Source organism: Miniopterus natalensis, chromosome 18 (genome assembly GCF_054644295.1).
Source record: "Miniopterus natalensis isolate mMinNat1 chromosome 18, mMinNat1.hap1, whole genome shotgun sequence".
Classification (NCBI taxonomy): domain Eukaryota; kingdom Metazoa; phylum Chordata; class Mammalia; order Chiroptera; family Miniopteridae; genus Miniopterus; species Miniopterus natalensis.
In genome coordinates this window covers 30,741,424-30,750,936 of record NC_142098.1, presented here as the reverse complement: position 1 = coordinate 30,750,936, position 9,513 = coordinate 30,741,424, and the positions used below count along the sequence as shown (strand labels likewise).

Here is a 9,513-nt window from a genome sequence, read left to right as displayed (position 1 = left end):
GTGTGAATGTTTCCCATTACATTCCAGCCAGATCACACTGGGGATTTCTGCCCATGCTACAGAGTGAACTTTCACTCAAAGGGAAAATGGAAAGCAGTGAGATATTCATCACTTTGCTGGTTGAGGTTTTCGTTTTCATTTTTTGGTAGTCTTTTTTTTATTTGGGTTGTGCATTAGCTACATGGCATCAATATCACACTTCTCCTGAAGGGACAGAGCCTACAAATCACTCCTCGGTTCTGAACAAATACTGCCGTGAACAAGGCTGCTGGGAAGACTCTTGCCTCGGGGGACTACTTATTGTCAACTAGCTTCCAGAGCAGCTGAAATAACCTTGTTCTGCTCAACTAATATCACCTTTAACATCACGCTTCTGAAAGCATAGATGTAAACACAGTAGAGCAAGGACACCTTCTTCCAGTTTCTTTTTTTTTTTTTAACTTTCACAAACCTCCTGATGAGTGTGTGTACTCCCACACTGCACAATTCTGGAGCACGAGCCCATGGTTCTGAATTACCTTTCAGATTTTCTGCATCTCTCCTAAGTGAATATAATTTTATCTTGCAGAAAAATAAAAAGCGACAGCCCGGCTGGGCGTAGTTCAGTTGGTTGAGAGTCCTCCCATGCACCAAGTGGTCACAGGTTCGATTTCAGGTCATCGGGGATCGAGCCCACAACCTGGGCATGTGCCCTGACCGGGAATCGAACCCCGATCGCCTGGATCCTAGGTCAACGTTCAACCGCTGAGCCACGCCCAGTCGGGCAATCTCCGGTGTTCTTATAAGAACACTAATGTCACCATGAGGTCTTATCTCATGCCCTCATCTAAACCTAAGTATCTCCCCAAAACGTCATCTTCAAATACCATCAAATTGGAGGTTAGGGCTTCAACAAATATATTTTTTGGGGGGGGCACAATTTAGTCCATAGAAAGAAGGACCATGGGGAGACATAAGGAAAAGCCGTGGAATCATAGAGAAATTAGGGACCAAATGAGAAGCTTGGAGGCCTAAAATCTATGAACCAAGTAGGAAAGGCAAATTTAAAAATCCCTTTGGCTGACATCAACAAAAGTCCACAAAAGGCTGAGATGCCTGATAGTCAGTTCGAAGCTCTTTACTCTATGGTGACTATCATAACACAGTTCTCTTTTGCCTTGAACTCTCAGGTTGCCTTATCTGGTGATACTATGGGGAAAATCCTAGGCAAAGGGATTATGTGGTTGGCAACGCCAAGCAGAATACTAAGTATGGAGAGAACAAGACAAGCTGTATATCAAAGTAGCTGAAGCAGGAGCTCAGGAATGAAGGGGGAGGTACAGTTGACTCCACCCCTCTATTCCCTAAACCCCTAAATCTCTGGAGAGTTAGTAAGAAAGAGTAGATTGGAGTTTCCACTATGTGTTCCATAGCATTCATTTGATTTTGAAAGGCCATGGTGCTTAGTTGATATTTGGGTGTAACAGATATTTCTGCAGCATCTGCTATTTTCATAATAAAGTGATATTAGACCTAGTGGGTGAATTCAGGGTCCTTACAGAACATACCACAGAGGGATCTCGACTAAACAAAGAAGTGTTATTTAAGCTTGGAACTAGTTCAGCAAAATACAGACAAAGGAGTTTAAAATTGCATTAGAGTTGGTGTATTAGTTTGCTATAGCTGCTGTAACAAAACACCACAGACTGGGTGGCTTAAACAACAGAAATTAATTGTCCCTCAGTTCTGGAGGCTAGAGTGAAGATCAAGGTGTCAGTAGGATTGGTTCCTTCTGAGGAGGATGAGGGAGAACCTTTTCTAGGCCTCTCTTTGCTTATAGATGGCCGGCAGCCTTCTCTCTGTGTCTCTTCGCATCATTTTGCCTCTACAGGTGTCTGTGTCCAGATTTCTCCTTTATAGGGACACCAGTCATATTGGATTGGAGCCTATCCTAACGACTTCATTTTAATTTGGTTCCTTCTTTAAATACCTCATCCTCAAATTAGGTCACATTCAGAAGTACTGAGTGTTAGGACTCCTGCATACCTTTTTTAGGGGACATAATTCAACTCGTAACAGTAGATAACAAATATGACTTCAGAAAAATCACTCTGTGTTGTGAAAACCCCTTTACAGGACCCCAAATTTACTTCATTGCACAAGACAGCCCGAATGTAGGAAATGTAGGAAAAAAAGAAAGATTTGGCCAGGTATTAAATGATGATAAGAGTAATTTTTCTACCTTCCCAGAAATCACAAAACTTTTTTTTTCTGAAATTCATCTCTTAACACACCCAGGTATTGCATTTATAACTGACTTCCAAAATCGGTTCAATAGCTCTAGAGTGATTTTACATCCAGCCAAATGGGGAACAACATCCATCTGAAATTCAAATTATGGCTAGTTTATGGCTAGTCCTGTTGTTTTATAATGACCCCATGAATACTGTAGTTTTCTAAATGGGGTTTCTGGCTATATCTTGTATTCCTGGAAATTTAAGTTTTTCATTTAATTTTTATAATCAGGATTTCATATCACTTAATTTGTGAGGTCTGCTTTTAAAGTTTTATGATAAAACATTTTATAATTGTAAAACTTTACAAAACAGGACATATGATAGTATAGTGAAATCATTTTTAGATATAGTAAGTAGTAAGATTACACTTCAGTAATTTTTTGGCTTTAAAATACTCTTTCTCTCTCTCTTCCCCCCGCCCCCCCCCCAAGAAGATGGTAGTAGCTCATTGTCTTGGACTATTAGGAGCACTTGTATTTAAAATGCTAAAGTTAAAAATTTGCATTATAATGAAACTGGTAACTGTCCAATATCTTATTCTAAACCACAAAGTTCAAGCCTTGTACCTTCAGGGCCAAGAAGTCAATTTTTCTACCTAAGATAAGGAACTAAAAAAAAAAAAAAAAAAAATCATAAAATTTAAATGCCTTTTATTATAATTTTTAAAGTAGGTCTATCTCATATTTTCTTATTTCTACATTGTCTTCATCAATGTGAGCCTATGACATAAATTTTAATACATGATTTATGGTTACAAATTCATTTTTTCACCCTCATTTATTATGGGGTGTCATATTTTATCATGCCTGCATTTAATCATCTCCTGTCTGCATATTAATGGTTACAAATATGACACCTGTGTAGACCCAAGAAGTCAGGAGTTTAGCTGTCTCACAGTGTAACGGTTGAGCGCCTTGAAAAGTGGTTTTGGGGGAAGAAAACAAACCTTTAGATGTCTTTGTACGTGCATGTGCATTATAGAACAATTCATGTAGTGAAAAGATGGTTTTCTACTATGTAGAGTCAATTTGTGTAGATTGATTTCTCATAAGCCCCCATAATTTGTACATCTATAACGGAATTGAACACATAAGAAGCCTTGTATCAAAATCAAGTGAAACCATAAACAAGACACGGCTAAGTTTTAGTGTCAATTTTAGAGCAATAGCAAATACATGCATGGCTCTAGGTACATTCATTCATATCGACACATTTTATATATCGTTGGCTAAAATACATAAATGAAAAGGCACGTGTTTAGGAAGTTAGAATCTACCTAAACTTAATGATATAAGGTTTGGGGAGCTGAGTAGGAAATCCGCAATTAAAAACAGTAGGAAACCTGTTCCTACAAAAGTATGGGTGCTTTGTCAAAAAGCATGTACTAAATATATGTTTGATGAATAAATAAGTATTTGATTTTCTCTTGCCAACAAATAATACCTGGGAGCCACGTTTGGTACTAAAGCAAACTGAGTTGCAATACGAAGGCAGGGTAGAAAGAAGTTAAGGAAAACTCCTGATAAGGGGAATGAGGAATTAGACAGGGACATCAGAGGCCAATAAGCCACTTGGTGCTCTCATCAGAGCCCCCACCTCCACACATGATCAAAGGGAAAAACAGCTTATGGCAGGAAATTCTGGCAGTGATCACAGAAATCAACAACAACAAGGACTGGCTAAAACCAGATCCAGCCAAGACGGAGGAAAAATTGACCGAGATCTACCCCAAAGTTCATTATACATAATTATAATGACACCCCAAATACAAGGGGGGACTGAGGAGACGAACACCATGACACTTCTAGAATGGACCATATTGGGAACGAGACCCACCCCCTCCCAACCAGAAGGTGGAATCAGATTTTGGCACCACAGTGTTCAGACACTACCCACCCCTGGAAATACAGAATCCCAAGAACTGTCTGACCACACACCCAACTCACTAACAAGCTCACCAGTATTCAACGGCATCCACTCGGATGTGTACTTTTGCTTCTTACACAGTGGCGCCCTGTGAGACTTGCCACCTTGGGGGCGGGGGCAACAGCAGCCAGTCCCGGGCTCACCCTCTGATCCTGTCTCCAGGAACCCGCATCCTAGCCTCTTTCTTTCTCTCTACCTAAGTAAAACTTGCTTTTGCTCTCACTCCGACTTGTTCATGAATTCTTTCCTGCACGAGTAAAGAGCCTGAAGGTCCCAGACCGAGCTGGGGCAGAGCCTGCCCATGGTACGGAACCTGTCTGGTGACAATGCCATCCATAGAGATGGTATATGGTGGGATAGGTGTGGAGGAAGGACTGGGGCTGAGTTCTACCAACAAACAACAAGAAATGGAAAAGCAAATCATGGGCAGAGCATCAGGTGCAAAGAACCAAACCAAACCAATGGAAAGTTAGAAATATCTGGAAAGAAAAGAAATTATGATAAGCTTGGCAGGGGAAGTAATTTGGGAAGTAAGGTACGGAGTATGAATATAATTGGGGGAAAACTAAGTCTGTGATCAGCCAGAGTGTGTGCTGCTCACGGTGCAAAACTGAAGTGAAATGTGAGGACTTGAAGAACCCAGGAAGGAGGGAATATATTAAGAGGAACCGCATGCACGATTGGTATTGTAGTAGAGAAACAGAAATAGGATATGTTGTCATCCTCGGCTTCAAGGATGGCTACTGGGGACAATCCTCCTAACTCACAAAGAAAATCGGGAGACAAAATCATTGAAGATCTTCTAAAGGGTAAAAACTTATAGAAAAGAGAAGGTAGGTTTGTCATGGATATCTAGGTGGCTATATTTAAGGATTGAGAAGACAGGCATCTTAACCCGTTTTCAGAACAGAATATTGGACTTGAAATAAGTTGGACCAGTCTCCAAAACCTGTTCCTTTAGTTTCTAAAGAAGAGAAACTTCCTGACAAAACCTTCACTGTTGAAAAATAAGGCCTTTGGCCAATCTTTCTTTGATTATATTTTTTCTGTCCTTTTAGGAAAAACTTTAAGGTTAAAACAACAACAGTGTGATAAAACAAGTCTATGAAGCTGATAAAGCTAGTTCACTTGTAGAAACGCAGATTTCTGAAAAAGAATTGTGCTTTCCAAGATGTTGCTAATAACGATTTCTGTCTTTTCAGACATGATGAAGTTCGCAGCAGTAATAACTCTTAAGAATGTTAGCAAAATCAACAATAGCTTTGCAAAGAAATAAACCGTACAATTAGAAATAGCAACAGCTATTAACAATATTACACGTTGCTCTCTAAGCATTGCGGGACTGCCAAACGTATGAGTTATATGCATTTTCTGACATCCTATATTTAATGCCTTTCCTGTTGTACATCATTTGCAACTTTGCAGGTGATTGTTGTTAACACACTGATAACTTGAACCTGCCCTATTATATAAATCTAATGACCATTGTTGTTGTTTCCTCTAAAAAATTAAAAGTGTTTATTAATAAAGAAAAAGAACAGTGGTTTAAAACTTCGAAATTGATTACATGTTGAAATGATAATATTTTGCATATTCTGGATATATATATATATATATTTATTTATTTATTGTGAGGGAGGAGGGGTGCAGTCTGGGTGAAGGGGGGCAAAGGGGTGGAAAATGGGGGACATCGGTAGCAATGTCAATAGTGACCATTGTTTTAAAATAATTTACTTGTGACTTTATAACTTAGGCCATAATATTAAGGGCTGAATGTGTCCTCAAAGTTTTACCTTTTTCTGAGGAAGGAACACAATGAGATTTGATGAGGCTAATTAAAGCAAATTGTGGAAAATATTAATATTTGTTTACTTTGGTTGACAGGTATATAAGTGTTATTAAATATCATTACACTCTTTGCCTGAAGGAGCTCAAGAACACACGCACAGAAATGTAAACACAGAAATGTAAACTAAAAACACCACTGAAATATTCATTTAAAAAATATATAAACGATTTCTTGAAATCTACTTTACCGCATCCCTGTTGAATATAGATGCCAAAATTCTCAACAAAACATTAGCAACTCACGTTCAAGAACACGTTCAAGGGATTATACACCCCTGACCAAATGGGATCTATTCCTGGGATGCAAGAGTGGTTCAGCATCACACAAATCAATAAATGTAATTTATCACATCAATAAATAAAAGATAAAAATTACACGATCATCTCCATAGATACAGAAAAAGCATTTAACACACTGCTTTTCGAGGTGAAAACTCGTAACAGATGGGTGAAGAAGGAACATACCTCAACGTACTAAAGGCCAAATATGACAACCCCACAGCTAATGTTGCCCTCGGAGAAAAACTGAAAGGGTTTCCTCTGAGATCAGGAACACAGCAAGGTTGCCCTTTCGCACCACTTCTATCCAATACAGGACTGGAAGGCTTAGGTAGAACAATCAGGCAAGACAAAGAAAACAAGTCATCTAAGTTTGGGAGAAGGAAGCGTCATTGTTGCTACGTGCTGATGATATCATCTTTTATATAGAAACTCCCAAAGAGTCAATTAAAAAAAAAAAAAAAAAAAAAACTGATAAAATTAATATTCAGTCAAATGGCAGGTTACAAAATCAATTTACAGAAATCAGATCCTCGGTGATACACAAGTGATGTTTGAGAAAGAGTAGCCTAACAGATATAAAAACCAGTCAATCAATCCATGGGCCCATCAGAAAAAAAATTCCGCGAGGTCTTCGGCTCTGTGCTGGGGGTGCTGAGCGAGGGGACACCCGTTTCCAGGGATCCAAGCGCATATGCAGGCCAAGTCCCCCTTTCCCCCGGGACCACATCAACTGATCCCTTAAGTAGTAGAACCCAAGACATGAATTACTGTTGAGGATGAGCCTCACTCACAAAACCACAAAATGAAGAGGCAAAGAACACCTAACAGACTCTACACCTTTGCCAACACACACACACACACACACACACATACACACAGAGGAGCCAATTACAAAAGGCCCTCAGCACCTAACAACAGGCTAAATTATTTAAAAATCCTTTGATAAGGAAACAAAGCAGTGAAAAATACCATCTCCTGGAAGGCTTTTAACAACAGAAGCTTGCGGGAGACTTAAACACTACCGTGTTTCATTAAGCCTTTATCACTGCTACAGAGGAGAAGGCAGATGTTTTTAAATTATTGATTATTTGGGTGTGTGTATAAACATGTATTTTAAAAACACAGGACGCAAAAGGGGGACAGGTAATAAGGCAATACAGCAATGAGGCGACTTTGGATTTATTTGGCTCACCGTGGGATTAAATACATTTTGTAAGAAAAACTGATTACATTATTTTACAGGACTTTACGGGGGAGGCTCCACTTGGCAGCCTGTGGCCTTCTCCTTAGTAAACGGAGCAATGAGGGATTTCTCAAGGCTCCTTTTGACAACTCAATGCCTTGGTTTTAGGATGCAATTTGTTCTCATAAGACTAAATCTGTGTCTGTTTCCAGAAAGCCATTTCCTTCTGAAAGAGGCAATATTTGATACCGGATCCTTTCCCCACAAAACAATAATATTCCTTTGAATGTAGGAAACTCTAGCCCAGTCCCAGAAAGCTACACACACACACACACACACACACACACACACACACACACACACACACACACTTCCATAAACCTACTCATTACAGTGTCTTACAAGGCAAAAACTTCCAGCTATAAAATAAGTCAAAGGGATGTCATTTACAGCATGGTGACTACAGTTAATTAGACCAGATTGCGTATTCGAAAGTTGCTAAGAAAGTAGATCTTAAAAATTCATATCGCAAGGGGAAAAAAATATTTTGTAACTACGAATGGTGACGGATGGTAACTAGACTTCCCTTGGTGATCATTTCACAACATATACAAATCCTGACTCATTACCCTGTACACCTGAAACTAATAGACTGTCTGACAATCATGGCTCAGTGAGAACACACAGTCCTTTCTTCCCACTTTCCTACTAGAATCTCCTTGGGGTCATCAGTTTAAGCTGAGAGGCAGCTCATCTGGACTAAGTTTAGCTATAAATGCTTCATCTTTTGGGGACCGTGGGCTACCTGGGGCACATGCTTTTCACTGTGAGGGCAGAGACGTAGGCGGACAGTAGATGGCAAAGGACTGTCTGCCAATGTCTGATGAGATCAGTTTTCTAGCATGGGGAATGCAGAGTCCTGTAACTTTCTGTTTTTCAATTCTACTTTGTTCTGGTTTCAGGCATGCAGAGCAGTGGTTAGACAATCATGCGCTTTACAGAGTGCTCCCCTCGATATCTCCAGGACCCGACCCCTACCACGCATCGTTATCGCACATTATTGACTGTATTTCCTATGCTTTCTTTGCTTCCCTGTGACTGTTTTGTAGCTACCCATTTGTGCTCAGTTCCTTCACCTCTTTCACCCAGTGCCACAACTTCCCTCCCCTCTGGCAGCCCCCAGCTCTCTCTCTGTATGTACGAATCTGAAAAATACCGAACGCTTCACGAATCTGTGTGTCATCCTTGGGCTGGGGCCCTGCTAATCTTCTCTGTATTGTTTCAATTTTAGTATATGTGCTGCTGACACAAGCACAGTCCTGTAACTTTCTGGAGGTTGAAAGATTTGCTAATCGATGGGCTGGGTACCACCAGGGTGTCCTCTTAGTCTCTTCACCCATAAACTGAGGGTGATGATAACATCACTGGAGGATTATTTGGGGAATCCCCTGTGAAAATGCCTCAGAAGATTCATAATAAACCATTAAGTACAACATGGCTGGTCCTTTGACCTGTCTACTTCTCTATTCCTTTAATAACAGTTTTGCAGGAGAATATAATAAATAGGACATTTCAGTTTCATTTGTCTTATCTCTCACTTATAGAGTGCTATACATGAAATAAAATCATGCATTCAAATACACATATAACTGAATCCTGCCTGCCTCATTTGCTAGCTGTGAGGCTGTGGTCAATTACTAGCAATAAGCCTTAAAGAAACGTTTTTGAAAAGCTGGCAAAATAATACCTCTCTCGCAATTATATTAAATAGTAAAAGGGGCAGCATTCTTTTGTAAATCACTTAGCCCTGCTTCTGGTACATTAATGCATGTAAAAACTACTAGCTCTCTTTGCCTCCAATTTAACATTTGCGTAACTGTAGAAATGAATAGCTTGTCACATGCATGTTTTCAGGTAATAGCTTGAGTCATATCACCTCTGTATGTGAAGTTGTAAATACTTTGAGTGTGTCTGTGCTACCATATATATATATTTTTT

General features: G+C 39.7%; 1 non-coding gene across 1 annotated transcript; it reads right to left on the bottom strand.

The window, feature by feature from the left end:
• Nucleotides 1-8,723: 8,723 nt before the first annotated feature.
• LOC148091046 (U6 spliceosomal RNA) lies at nt 8,724-8,830 on the bottom strand. The gene has a single exon (XR_015716079.1). It is a non-coding gene; the product is annotated as a U6 spliceosomal RNA (small nuclear RNA).
• Nucleotides 8,831-9,513: the final 683 nt, after the last annotated feature.